Raw genomic sequence first — 15,541 nt, 5'->3', positions numbered from 1 at the left:
GATTTGTGTCATTAAATGGAAAGCACCCATTGTTACTGTTATTGAATGCAAAAATCCAATATTCGAAAGTTGTGCGTTACTACAGAATATGTAAACGATTTGTTCCGAGCCGTGCATATACTTTCGCGAGATCCTTAAAAGAGAAATATCATTTCTAAAAGGATGCGTTCTTTGCGCGGACGATTGTAATACACCTTCGAGAGGGGTGCACGCTCCTCGATCCTCGTAAAGAGGTCGAATGGAGAAACGAGAGAGAGAGAGAGAGAGAGAGGGCGGGACGCGGTCCCCGGAAAAAAAGCTCGCCGACGAATACCGAGGAAGAAGGAGAAGAGACACACGCGGAGAGCGCGGCAAACGCGCGAGAAAGAAATTCCCATTACTTTGGCCCCGGCGACGTCTAAAACCCTGCCGCCCTCCCGCGCGCGTCCTCCTCTTCTTCCGTTTCCTGCTCGTACTCCGCGCGCGTACCACCCTCGCCTCGTACCGCCGCCGTCGTCGTCATCATCCTTCTCGCCGGTTTCTCCCATAGATGAGAGGCGGTGAGGAAGGGCCGCGATGCACGCATGTGCCAGGGCCATTCTATCGATTTCTCTGTTTCGCGCGGTAGTCACGGGGAGGCGTCTCCGGTATGTCGCGCCGTGTTTCTCCCGCCGTGCTATACGCGCCACCCGAAACGGCCTCGCTATACGTACGTGGTTACGGCACAACCAAATTCCCTTTTCAAGGTTAACCCGTTAACTCATCGTTCAACACACACACACACACACACCGAACAAACACCGGTTGGAAATCCAGGCTAGCCGCCGCTCTGTCCTTTACACGACTTTTCCTATCCCTCGTGCTCCGCGATTGTGCGGCGCGATTGTGCGAGCGACAAGGACGGTTTCTTGAAGGAACAGCGAACCTCGTAGATAACACGATCGAGAAGACACGCTGATCTTCTCGTGCGAGGGAATGCCAGTAACTGCCAGTATCCAAGTGTAATACGCATACTTTCCTCCTTGGTAAGTAGATATTTCGATAAAATGAGATAAAATAAGGATAGAGATCGAATTGTAATCTCACGATGAGATTAAACTTTGAACGATAAGCGATAACGTCTTAATCATATATTAATAAACTTCATTCCAAAGAACAAAACATAATGATTAATAACGTAGATTTTCTACATCGAGAATTCTGATTTTACAATAATTAGTTAGAAAAATTGAGGATCACCGGTTGGCAGTCTTCAGATCTCGAAATAGATTTCTTTGTGACCGTGTGACATCTTCGTACGGACTGTTCGACGAAAGTAACGCATTTTTTAGTTGTCATGTATTAGCGTTAGTTAGCAGTGGAGAAACTCCTTTTCACATGTGACAATACAAAAAAGATAATGATATGTAAGTATTCAGTCCTTGGAATCTGAGTTTGTTTAACGAGTAGTTGTTACCTGTTGAGAAATTTTGATTTAATTATTAGAGAAAACGTTGGTCAAAATTTGGCATTTATTTTTATCGTAGCCAGAAACAAATTTTTTTCTTACTTTATTCTTGAAAGTTTGTTTCGTACTTTTTAGCATATTACCCATTGAAATTACTTGAGATTTAAGTCTTTTTACATACGAACTTTACAAACTGCCACCAACTTCATTTACATCTTATCTATGCAAAAAAAATAGAGAATGTCTTACTGATGCGACTTAATAACGACGGCGTCATTAATAACAAAGTCCTCGCCGTATTCAATCGCTGTATAATGGCACGCGACAATCTTTCCTGGCAAATCCCGTTATAAATACGAGATTGTAAACGCAACCGTAAACCGATGTTGTGACGATATCACCGTCGCTGATTTTTTCCACGGTAATTCTCTCCCCCCTTTTCTTACCGTTATCTTCCGCCGCATGCGGATAATCTGAAGGACCATTTCGCTCTTTTAAGGATTACGGGCGCGTGTTACCGGCCCGTAAATGCATTCGAAATGCATTCGAAAACGTGCAATAAGTAATCCTCGAACTTGTTACGCAAATTGCGAGTCCCGAAAGGAGCCCTTTTTCTCGCTTTTACTCCTCTTCCTGCGAGATCTATCTCCTCCAAGTTGATCCCAAGCTCTCCCGCGCTCGTCATTCATTTTGCCACTCTTTTAGTACCGTCTCCTCTCTCGCACCGTCTCTCTCTCTCGTTCCCGCACACGTGAAAAGGCTCACTCTTGGCGTTAGGTAATTCGAGAGCAATTTGAATTGACGTGCCTGCACCGCTAGAGAAAAGTAATTACAGAGTGACGAGCTACGTTCGCGAGAGAGCCGCGGACCTCCTCGTGGCCGGGATTGCGCGATACGTACGAGCCTGTCCGACTGTATGCGTAATCTATGCGAGAGGCACACGTGTGCTCGTGTAGTCGCGCATATATCGCCGTTTGCGATGAACGTTGATTAAAATTACTATGCAAATTAGACAGAACCGAGGCGACGAGACGCCGACGAGACGCGCGCGAGAGCCGGAACGGAGAGTAGGAAGTAACGAAAGGGCAAACGTCTCTTCGGAGAAATGTAGAGGAGCTTGGCGGCGGTCGTTAACGTTTTTAGTGGCTCGTCTACAAATTTTCGTCGGCGTATACGCGATAAGCGGCTTGTTCTTAAACGCCGTCGCGGCGTACAGGTAAAAAGTCCTCTTTATCTCCAGTTTGCCGTGCTGTAATTTAACAACACACAATTTTCTTAATTACCGCCAGTGACAATGATTTATTTTGATATAATCTTTGATCCAGTGTACTGTAGTTATTAGCAAGTGTATTCATTAATAAATATAAAACTATATATAATATTTTATTAGACATTATGTTGTGAGAAAATAGCTTCTTCATTGACATACGTTTCACCTAAATGAAATTATTACGCGACTCGAAAAATTATAAATAAGATTTTATGTTGAATTTTTGTGTGTGAGTTATGATTCGTTTAAAATGAATGATTTAATCTGCAGTTGTAACAGTACAGCAATAAATAATAGAGGCAATCATGAGAAATGCCTGAATCTTCTTTGTAACGACTAAATCTGATTAAATCTTGTCTCAGGCAGGTACGTTTTTCTCTTTTCCGTCTTGACTTTCTTCATCCAATTCTTATTCAGAATCTAAGAATGTAGAAACGTTATTTTATACTAATCCGACGATTCGTGGCTGCCGATCGATTTCGTGGAACGAATGATCCCACCCTGTCAATTCGAGTATTTGCGAGAGAGGAATGCACCTTCTCGCTAGATCGAGAGGAAGCGTCGCGATTCCCGTAGAGAGCGGCACACGAGGCACGAGGGTAAGCTTCACCCTCGAGGCATGTGCGCGTGGGCCAGGCGAATTGATCGTGTTGGGGTAGAATCATCCATCACCGAGTGACAGTCCCGAGCTACCTACCCTATTCCACCTCTCTCCTCTCTTGTCCCGTCCGTGCTTCTCCTTTAGTAAGAGGAATGGACAGAGACAGGGTGACGGTGTAGGAAGGGTGAATGTAACCGAGGCGACGAGGGAGGGCAAGCGGCAAACGGTGGCGGCCTCCAGCGACGGGCGACGAAGCAAGCAACCCTCTCAACAATACTCGAGCTGATCCCACGGGACAACGCGTGTCCCTCTTCGTCTTTCGTCCGAATGAGAGGCCGGGTGTTCCTTCTCCCAGTCCGATACCACCTACCGCTACTCGCTTTTATTCCTCTCCTTCGAGCAACGAGCTGCTTTACCTTAATCGCCGCGCTCTCGCCCTTCGCATTCTTCGCGCGATCCTCATCTCGTGATACTCAATCCAGCCGTTTTCGCGAACCGTTACGACGGGCCGAATGAGTAGTTGCGCTGAATACTGCTATCAGCACTTTCCGCGTTTATTAACGGCTCTCAGTTATTTACCGCTTGTATTATGGACGTTTCTCTGTCCGCTCATTTATACGCATTACCGAATCATTAGCAGCACGCCATAATGTATAGTGCATTTTGCACATTTCGATTATCATTCCGAGTTAATGACTACCGTCGCGTGTGTAATTTCGATATATATTATCACACCGAATGAATCTTTTTGAAATAAATCCTACTAATCGATAATCGACTGGCGACATTCCGAAGGCACATCGCGCCTTTTGCTTATCGGTAACGTATTATTATAGTCCCACATGTATTTGCAGCGTGATCAGTACAGGCGTTTCGACGGTTTTTTTTTCTTCTTTTTTCTTTTTTTTTGAGAGGTGCAAATACAAGGAATCGAAACGCACAGTCAAACGATTATGCCACTGGATAATATATCACTTGACGAATGATGAATATTCAGCCGGTTTCTCTGCTAGCTTCTCTGCGCTCCGGCAAGCGAAAGAACGATAATAACGTTATTGTATCATCGGGCTCGCGTCATCGTGCATTACTCAGGGTACTACGAGTAATCGCATCAACGATTCCTGCTCGACCCCTCCAGCTGCGCCTCCTTGCCCCGCACCGTCGCAATTTTCTCGATCACGCGACACAAAGGACGGAAATCAATAATACCGTAAAGTCCCTATCCGTGCGGTTTATTCCTGACCGGAAAATTTTTGATTCTCCTACTTCCTTATTACCAAGTTACAAAAATGGGACGCAAAGGAAAAAAATTATGTATACCTTTGTTGTTCGAAGTAAAACCCATCATAAACACAAATATTTCTTTCAACTTTCTGTTTTTAAAGATTATTTATTTCTCAGTTATTAACCGTTGTGCTTAGCTATTGAAATACTTGGAATACATTTCTTATTTCTTAGATTACATGTAGAAAATTTCATTTACGGATTTGTCATATAACGGGGACAATCGCGCCCTTTTCTCAGAGGGCTGACACTTCGGAAGAAACGACGGATATTAGATACGATGCTGCCGTCAGGCTTGCGCTCCTGTAATCTTAAGGCAATATTTGCGCTGTGCGCACTCAAATCCACCCGGGGGCGATATCATGCGCTCTGCCTTCGTCATATTGCCGTCTACTGTTCGCGAACACCGATAATTTTAGATATGTGGTTAGTGCATAATTGAATCATGTATCGTATTAAAACATCAGTGTGAAAATTATCTTTGGGAATAAATTCTCGAAATTTAAAGTCATCCTTTTCTAAAGAAAATTATCACCAAGCTACACTATAACGAATAATCAATAAGCGCTGATGAATGATACAAATTTTTATTTGCGATTTAAATATTATGACAAATATCGCAAATATCATGATGAAGATATCAATTTGATAGCTAATACTATTAACGCAATCTTCGTGGTTAAAGAAGAATATTTCAATTTCAATTCTTGTCACGTGGTAGCCATATGCGCAATAATCAAAAAGAGTCTACCCGATTATTATCTTGCGTCAATGGTGCGCCGTTAATTGCATCCTTGGCGCTTGACTGTACAAAGTGAGGAGGAGGTGTAGTTTTAGTACGTTGACAGCAGGAGACACGGAGGCGTTTATCACGTGGTGGGCGTGGGAGGCACATGTGCGTTTTACATATGCGTCTCAATTATGTCCCATTTGCTCTCCGATAATAAATTTAGGAACTGCTCGCATCGGAGACAGCAGAAACATTCACGTGATATTTGCAACGTTTGATGGGAATTTCATCTGCCCGTAAATCGCGAGTACGGTTGCGGTTTTGTTTATTTTCTCGATATATTTTATTTGAATATGTAAAACATTTATACAATTACGTGGGATATTAAATTGAAATATTGAATAGAATATTAATATCAGAAAACAAACAAATTTTTATAAATTGTTTTATCGTCCCTAATATTAGTAATAACGTCTAATATTTGCGTTCGACACATATTTCATGCCTATTAATTTTCCACTTGTTTTAAAGTCACTAAACAAACAACCAAAGAAAAGACTTAAAATTTTTTTTTTTCCTAAATTACGTAGCTTTAAATAATATATAAAAACAGGATAGATAAAAATAAATATATACGCGACTATTCCCCTCTACCATTTGTCACAAAAAACTTTTGATGATAACAAAACTTTTATAACAATTTTTCTAACAAAATTGAAATTGTTTAATTCCCGCAAATACCAACATACTAATCGCGAAGCTAAATTATTACACTTTCCACTTTCCAGAAAAATATTTGTGTTATATTGGTTTTTTATTAAGTTCACTGATTATACTTTGATAAAGTAAACGGAGCACCGGTTTAGAGAAAGCGTATTTTTCAGCTTCAGGTTTTATTCACACTTTTACTATACAGGTATTATCGCTCTCGCGTGTTCTGATTTAATTTGATCGATTCTAGTCCGGTCCGAACTCTATGTAATATTGCGTCAATAGTTCGTGCGAGACAACCTGTTTCAATCGCCCTATGAGAAGCTCTTTTGAGGTTAACGCTATGCGCGGTACACATGAGGTGAGAGAGCATTGTGATCTCGTAATGGACCAATATTTGCGATATGTACGCGGGAGGGTTACCGCGGCTTACACTCGCAGCCCTTGCGGGTTAACACACCACCGGAATTTAATGAAATAATTATGAGCGAAACTCCTCTGTATGGAAGACGAAATTGGCAATTGGCCATTGGCAATTGTTTTTTCAACACTCTACTCTTCAAAGATGATGTAAAAAATGAAATTCTATTTGTTACATACAAGTTATATTTGTTATAATTATTAATTTATCGAGCATTTTTTTATTTAAAATCTACAAGATTTCACATGTATCTAGTAGAATTTAATAGAATTTTTAATAAGAATTGTGAAATATTTTTTTACGATTCGCAAAAGCTATATATGCAGATACGTTTTCTAATTAGAAAATTAAGATTTTACATTTTAATTAAACAAAAAAGAATCTAATAAAAATCGAACGTTTATTTTTCGAAATTCATTCCTGTGACAGGCTCGCTTTGATAATGATCTTACGTAATGTAAAATTAGGAGGGATGTTGGGAAGGGTGAACGTGTGAAAGTGCATGCTTGGTGCGGCTCGGTAGCGAGCAATCGGGTCATTTTTGTCGGTTATGCCGAACCTGTCGACTTATTGAGCATCGTTGCGCGTGGGACGATGGTTCTGTGAGTCGGCTATTCATATGAAGACGTAATTGGGCCGGTTGACAGTTTCCGAGTCACTCATTTGACATGTGACATGATTCAGAAGCGTCGAGTCGTTGTCACATCTTCAATTGGCTCCTCCGTTCGAGCAATCAGCGTCCCGCGATCAACAAGAATCGCATCGCCTCCGTCATCTTCGTCTACCACCGCTATCTTTGTCGTTTAACTCTTTTGTTTGCCACTTCGAAGCTTGGCCCAATGACTGCCCGCTTTCTTTCTACGATGTACTTGAGCAATTCATCTTGCGACACGCACACATTCGTTTAACACACAAACGATGATCTTTTCTTTATTAAAAGTGTCTCGCGGAACACGAAACATTTTGGGCAAAATCGACGATGCAGTTTGTTTCATAAACAAAATATTTGTTCAAAATTTAAAAAGACAATGATTATAAGTATGTTCAATATTTTCGTGAAAATCAGTAAGATCAATTTATCTCTGGGTATTATAGAATATTAATATATCATTGTACGAATCCGATCGTAACTTAAAAAAAAAAAAAACAGGCATGCTATTGACATTTTCTTTAATGTCAATTGTCCAGGTAAATACAAAAACGATGAAATATCGTTAGGGAGAGATCGTGGCGGCCGAAAGGTTAATCGCATTGCATAGATTTTCCATCGATATGTCAATCGCAGACGGCGTTCCGGGTATCGATAACGGTAAAAATTCGTCCGTAACGTACATTATTATGCACCTTGGTCGACGCTACACCTGATCTAACTCGATGGCAAATAGAAACCTTACGCGATAACGAGCGACGGCGATGACCGCGAAGGAACACGAGATTTACCGGTGTTCGGTTCGGTATGAGCTCTCCCCGGAATTTGTTTATCAAAGCCTTTAGTCGGAAATGATAATTCTCGACTGGCATTTAATCGTAATTATACCCGGCGCGCTAATTGTACGTTATTAGACGCCCGTCAAGTACCTGGCAAACAATCGCACGCGGTGGCGAGATCCGCATATCCGGTGTTCTCGTTTCGCCGACGGGACGCGCCGGATCGGCGCGCTGGTAGAGTAACCGCAACCCGACGAGGTAATCTCTCGGAATTCCCCGTAAGCTCGTTGCGAATGTAGCAAAACGACCGGATGAACCTACGCGAGAAAGGCGCGCAGGAGGGTAAAGCGGGCCGCCAATCGAAGCGTCTGAATGATGAAGCGTTCGTCAAACTTGCGAACTTCATTCCGTTATGAAGCGAGATCGAGGCGGGTGCACGATTGAGCACCTCTGCGTGGTTGGCAACAAATCAGCATGACAAAGAATATAGGAAGGAAGAGGTGGTACTCGAGCGCGTTCGGCTCGGTATACGCTGCCAGTTGAAGACCGAAGGGGTGTGTGGCCAGTGAAATCTGTCACCCGGATGTCAATCAATATTTCGTGGGGTTCGTACGCGCTCTTCCCCTCCTTCCCTCCTCCGCCCCAACCAACCTTCTGTTCATGCCTCTCTTATCGTCCCCCGCCTCTCTATCCCCATGCGTGTCCTCATCTATCTGCCCCCCCCTCTCTCTCTCTCTCTCTCTCTCTCTCTCTCTCTCTCTCTCTCTCTCTCTCTCTCTCTCTCTCTCTCTCTCTTTCGCGTGCGTGATCGCGTCATGCGTGCGCGTCAACTGGCTAGGCGGAATCTGTAGGACCGCGTGTGCGATCATCACCAATGTACGACCGACAACAAATCCCCTTTCTCACTCTGGAAGCGATTAATTTTCTAGTGGAAATTAATCAAGAGGAAAAAAATACGCGCCGGGCGTGCGCGCGGACGGACAATGCAGCGATCTGATGGTAGATGGGAATGTAACAGCCGGTCGTAATCGTCCGACGTAGTCGCCCCTATGACACATAATGCCTAAGCGAAGTACTCTGTCCATTAATAAATCATAACAGGTTCTTCCGATTGCGTCGCGGTAAATGCGCCAGACGGACAACTTCTGTTGTTGTCTCGTGACATTCTAATTTCGCTTGTGGAACCGATAAAAGATCGCATTATCTTTTCAATCGTTCGTCACTAGGTCGCTGGTGAACATTCGTCGAACCGATTCGTGAACATCACCCAGTAAAAGTCAAACATATCATAATACGTACCGTATGTAAAATGAACACGTCTATCTGAATCAATCAAATTTCACGATTTTCTCGCAAAATATTTCTATACCCGCGTCATTGCGTGTCAATATTAAAAATAGCCGCCACCCCACGATAGGCGTAATTAAACCGATCTTTAAGCGAGCCAGAACGGAGGGCCCTCGATGTCGAAGCGAGAGGCAGGATATATGGTAAAAAGAGGACTCATGACATTTTCCCATTTATGCGAAACGCCCGCCCAGACGCACTTCACATTCGACTCCGCGTCGACGCCGACGTCGATGAACGTCGACGTTCCCCATCATCATCGTCGAGCTAGCCGCCCGGGCTCCCGTAGTTATCTGCGCGCCGCGGAATATTATACGAAAATCGGGGGGGTGCGGGGTACACGTTACCCGTGCGCGTCCCTCAAAATAGAGTTACGAAACTGTAACTACGTTTCGATGCATTAATGCGACATAGGGCTTGGGGTTGGGCCCCGGTTGGAACTTCGTCGGAATTCATGGCGGCGTGGCGCGGCCGTTCGCTGTAACAAATCGATCGCGGTTACACCGTCGCTTTCGGTGCGCCAAGAGAGAAAGCCGTTTACAGCAGCCTGATCGCTTCGCTCGCTCGGGGATGTAACCTCGCCGTAATCGTCGAACAAGGAATAGATTGAGGGAGACGTGATGGAGTAGTGAAACGGACTTAGAATTGTGTTGACCATAAACCACTGGCGAGAACGCGTCTCGCATCAAAATTATCACACGCAAGAATAGGAAAATAGAATAATAATATTAAGACTACAATTATATATTTATATTATTTATAAGGTGTACAATGTGTAACGTACATACATGACGGGAATGTTTTATTATCAATTACCTATTTTTTACGTGTTCCAATATCATATCTGTCTTGGGTAAACATCGCGAGATGGAGCAATCCGCAAAGCACATAATCGATTGTTATTTCTCAAACAGTTTCCACGCATCTTTATTGATCTTACTCGCCATATATCTGACCTTTTATCTAGTTATATTTTGTTTCACGGAATTTAGTCGAGGATTTATTTAAGAGGATTATTTAAATATTTAGCAGTTTTTATATTATAGAAACACAATTCAACTTAAGACATTTTTAAACTTAATTTCATAAAAAGAAATCTTAACTTTTTTAATTAGACGTGCTAATAATTTTGTAACAGAAACTATAGTAATAAAATTTGTTAGCGCGAATAGAACATGTCATATCACTCGGAAATATCTTCAAGATACATATCACTCGAGGGATTCTGATTGTTGGGTAACAGCAATGCGGGCTATTCGAAACTGCAAATTATGTATACAAAACCAAAACTGATTTCGGAACTGATCTCTAGAAATTCAAATGGCGTTCGGATTATTCGCGCTCGGTTTCTACACGCATGCATTAAATTCCCACTCTGAGACGCTTGAGTCGCAATCCGGCATCACAGAATGTCTCGCATCGCGGCAACGACGAGAACGATGACGGTACTTTAAGGGTGCGGAGTGCCACACTCGACAAGCGCCTCAGAGGCGCCACTGAGCTTTGCCACTGGCGCGTATTACGCCCAAGAATATTATTTTTTCACGTTCCCAAACGCTCTCTCCCCCTCTCCTTCTCCCGTATTAAATATCTATGAATTTCGCGAAGAGTAAATTTACTCGAACAGGAAAAAAATACGGAATAATTAATAATGTTTCTTTCATATTTTTATCGACGGCGTTAATAATTTATTATTAATAATTAATTATATGTTTATTAGTTTATTATTAACAATTATTAATATGTTATGTACACTAATATTTTATTATTAATAATAATTTACAGTATTTATGTAGAGATTTATTTTTAATGAGGATGCAAAATTAGATAACTTTTATATAAAAATTTAATATATTAAAATACATAGGTTTAATTCATTAATTCAAAACTAACTAATATTTGTTGATATTCCACACGTAGGAAGTCTATTCAACGATAGAATACGTAACGATATACCATTCATCTGCTATATTGTCCGACGTCATCAACGACGATGACGGTATCGCGGAGGACAAGAAGCAGTGGGGGGTTGGACGCGGGAGATCCTTTCTTTCCGAAGTATTTCCTCATTGCGGCAGCCCTCGTACAGTCGGGCTACTTTGATCGCCGCTAAAACATTTTCGCTACCCTTCTTCCATCCGTCGACTCCTTTACCGTGCCTTGCCTTACCGCCACCACCAATAGTAGCTGCTGTTATTTACGCGGCGACAGCGGCGTGGACGGTTGCACTACCCGCTACCAACTAATTAACAGCGCGGATCAAAGAATTCATCGACGTCGTTCCCGCACCCGCGTCGCGCCGCGTCACGTCACGTCGCATCGCGTTATATACGAGAGAAACATAGAAATTGAGCCGAGCAAGAGAGAGCGGCAGCCGTGCCGAGACCTTACGTTCCGCGTAAAACCCGGGTCTATAGGTACTCCTCACCTAGGTTAGGTTAAGTACTCACACCAAAGAAACACGTCGCGGTTCCGCTATTACATCGTGCGCGTACGCAGCGAACTGTGCACCACGCCCGTCTCGTTAACGACCGCCACAAAAGAGCCCTGATAAATTCGTTCCCACGCAGTTTCGCGTGCTGTTTGCGAAATGCCTAGATTCGCGAAACGAAATTTCGCGAATCCGCCAGTTGACACAGAGGACTCCGGTATAATCGTAATGGAGCCGTGATCGAATTACCTCGCGAAGAATCATTACAGCATTAGGAATTATTACAGTCCACAGTTGTTTCCGTTCAAGGTTTTTTATCCACGCTTGTCTTTTCAAGATAAAAAGTCATGAGAAAGCAGCATGAGTCTCTCTGACAAGCTTACAAAAACCCTAAAAGAATATTTTTCCCCTCTTGGAACACACTCAACATCGATTCGTTTCAGTCATCATTACTGTCGTCCCATTTTCCATCTAGTTCTTCTTTTTAACTTTTTTTTTTCCTCCGATCAGGCGTGATGGATAAACGAATTCATATGTAGGAGAACACAAAGTCGGAACTTTTTTTCTTTGCCACAAGTAGCTCTGTGCGACGCAATGCGATTTAGTGCGGAAACCAACCTGTCGCGACTCATCAACGCGATCTCTTCGTAGTCGCGGTCTTTTTCTCGCAAGAAATTCACCAGGCAAACATAACGAGTGGAAACGATGCAAATACAGAGGGAAAGAGAGGAAGCTTTAGCGAGACTTGGAGTTGCGACGCATCAAAGCAGGGATGTTCCTTCTGTCGGAAAATTAGGCCGCGTGACGTCTTTGAGGATTCACCCCCCCCCCCGCCGTCCGTCCGCCGACTATCAGCTTCGACTATCCCGCATCGACGTTAACGAGAACATTCCGCATCGGTAAAAAAAAAAAAAAAAACAAAATTATTTCTGCGCGCTCGTCGGTGCGCAAACAGTCGCGCGCGTTGTCTTTGTGGGGTTTCTCCTCGTAATAGCCTCGATGAGATTGAGATACCATCCCCTCGCACCACCGCGATACGCGCTCGAGAATTACAAATTCATGAAAAAACAAGCACTCATTAAAGTCTCATCGTGATTTTTTTTTCTTTTTCTCTTTTGTTCTCGCGTACGCGAGTGAATATACTTTATGCCGCGCACTCGACCATCATTTGTCGATGACAAAGACTTTTCGGCCGAGCGATCGTTGCTTTCCGTTTTGCTCATCCATCTGTATGAAAATTATCGTGCAAACGATGAACAGATAGTAAAAAAGACGAAGGGGGGAAAGAATGGATTGCGCTCGGCGTACACGCACAGCGAGAGGGCTGTCGTCGAGCAGATGAAGAGTGCGTGAGGCCAAATTTGTGATACGATTTAAAAAAAAAAAAAGAGAGAGAGAAAAAGCCACGAGTAAAGTTGGAAGAAGAAGGAGATAAAAAAGGGACCTCTTACGCTCTCTGGTCGGCCGTTCTCTGCGATGTCACAAAGTCTAATACGAACTAATTACCTCTTCGTCGTCAAAGCTGTACTCGACTGCCACTAGGGAACAATAAGTGGACACTTTCGTGAACTTTTCTGCATACGTGGCATCGGAAGCGAATTCGCCTTCTGACATGAGATGACAAAGAGGAGAAAGGAGAAAGAGGAATAGCGAATGAGAGCGGGGAAATCTGGAGCAGAGGGAAAGAGAGAGAAAGAGGAAAAGAACATTTGGCAGCGGAGGGTCCAACCAAGAACGAAAGAATCCGCAAAAGAGCGACAGAGACGGCACGGAAGGGCACGAACGAGGAGAGTTTTCTTTCAGTTGATTAGACCCGCGATACGAAAGAAGCCGGAGAAGGGAGAGAACGAAAAAGAGAATGGATTCGTTCATATTGTCGCCTCAAAAGTTTCATCGTCCCTCGACTTTTTCTTTTTAGCGTGCAATGCTGCGCGTACAAAGAGATAAATCAAAGCAGGTATCATCATCCAGCCACGATGACCATCGTGCGAATTTCCAAGGGAAAAGTACTGTAATTAGCCTCTTCAAGATTCCCCATCCCTAGACCCCGTTTTGTCGGAAGCATGTTCGACGATATTATCTCGTGTACTCGAAGAAGGGGCAGAAGTACAACGAAGTTGAAGAACGAAAGGAGGGAGGGAGGGAGGGAGGAGGGATGTGAGTGCGTATGTGTATGCGCCAGAGTGCCAGGACCTACGTCCCTCGTTGTCATCGGCGTCGCCCGTCGTCGCTCTTTCTTGTTGCGAACGCAACGCATATGAACCTCAGGAGAGTCAGTGAGGGACTATGGCGCCGTGCGGGTGGCGGTGACGGAAAACTTCAAAGCCACCGAAACGATTGTTCGGCGACGCTCCCGTGCGTATGCGCCTCGAGAGGCAGGCGAAGGGGCGCAAGCAAACGCGCGCGCCCACCCCTTTGATTACCTTCGAACTACTCGTTCTCCAACTCCTTTTCTCTTTCTTCGTCTCTCTCTCTCTCTCTCTCTCTCTCTCTCTCTCTCTCTCTCTCTCTCTCACACTCACTTTTTCTTTTTCTCTCTTAGCAGCGGGGATAGAAACCGATGAAGGAGGGCTGAAACACATCGGAAAGGCGCGTCGCGACGCGCACCGTGTTCCTTGTGCGCGAAGCGTAAACGAAGAAAAAGGGAAAAAAGTCTACATAGTGAAGAAGAAGGCATTAAGACAAAGAGTGTCGTACAGTACTCGGCGTCTGTTTCCTAGAACAGAACGAATTCATTGATTTTATAGATATCCTCCTAACCTTCGATCGAGAAAGAGACATCGACGAGTAATTAATGTTCCACTGAATCTCACTCTTTTCCTTCATTTTCTGAATCATAAAGAATTATCCGAATTATCATTATCTATCACTAATTGATTGTGGATACTTTTTTCGTACCGTATTTCATAATAATTATCATATATAATCATAATAATTTCATAATTAATTTTTGATGTCTACACATTTCGATTTGAAAAACGGATGCAAGTAATTTTATTTATACAAATCTTTATAAAGATCTGAAAGTTATTGATTGAAGTTGAAGCAATCGATCAGTTCGAGCAATCATTCATAAATTCCGTCTAAGCTTCAAAGATTTGATTGTAACATTGTGATTCTTTCTCTTTTGACAGGTTAATCCTTCATCCATCATCCATTATAAACGCGTATTCTTGCGAAAAGATACCATTGATTAAGGTTTTTCGAATAATCCGATTTAAGTGAAACTTTATATTATATTCCTGTCGAACTTTTGTCGATTACCTGTCCCAAGAAGTCAGCCCACTCATTGATACCCATTGTGAATAAGGCTTAAGTATCCGTGATGAGGATCGTAACTCGCTTAGTATCGCTCCAAAGAGACATCATTCGGCGACTGCAACGACCGCGAGTAGTATCGTCGAGAATTACGAGCGTCATTACCATTTGGAGTAATGCTCGGAGTGAATCCTCGAACTGTCGTGTCTTGAGAGATACGACCCTTTTTGCCGAAAAGCGATATCGCCGTTTCGATATGTGCCCGGCATTCCGGCGAGGATCAATTATGAGATGATTACATTTGTAACATTGTGTAACAAACAAATTTTGATTTTCTTTTATATGTGTACTAATGTTATGATATGTTTTTTTATGTATACTATTATGTATACTATTATGATACATATTAGGTGTAACAATTTTCAACTTAGGCATAATAATAAAGTAGAAAACGTGTTTGTCCTCTTCGTCCTCTTTTTATTTTATTGATTTTGAGAATATAGATAGTCCATTGATTTATTTGATAAAAAAATTTTTTTTCATATACGGAAAAATCAATATGTCCAATAAAAATAGAGATGAAGTCTAGTAAAATTGCGTGCCTAGTAAAAAATATTTTTATTATATTAAAATT

General features: G+C 42.8%; 2 protein-coding genes across 2 annotated transcripts in view; both read left to right on the top strand.

The window, feature by feature from the left end:
* The first annotated feature begins 863 nt into the window (after positions 1–863).
* The window catches only part of Snrk (SNF related kinase), a 113,905-nt gene continuing 99,227 nt past the window's right edge, over positions 864–15,541 (top strand). The window contains exon 1 of the mRNA XM_089077524.1: positions 864–1,004. The gene's annotated coding sequence lies outside the window, so the exon portion shown is untranslated. The remainder of the gene's footprint in view (positions 1,005–15,541) is intronic.
* Positions 865–15,541, top strand: part of fz2 (frizzled 2) — a 71,871-nt gene continuing 57,194 nt past the window's right edge. Inside the window, exon 1 of the mRNA XM_089077528.1 lies at positions 865–1,004. The gene's annotated coding sequence lies outside the window, so the exon portion shown is untranslated. The remainder of the gene's footprint in view (positions 1,005–15,541) is intronic.

The sequence above is a fragment of the Pogonomyrmex barbatus genome, unplaced genomic scaffold (genome assembly GCF_055798465.1).
Source record: "Pogonomyrmex barbatus isolate J1 unplaced genomic scaffold, ASM5579846v1 scaffold2, whole genome shotgun sequence".
In the NCBI taxonomy this organism is placed as follows: Eukaryota; Metazoa; Arthropoda; class Insecta; order Hymenoptera; family Formicidae; genus Pogonomyrmex; species Pogonomyrmex barbatus.
Note: the sequence above shows the minus strand (reverse complement) of the source record. Positions and strands in the feature narration are given on the sequence as shown.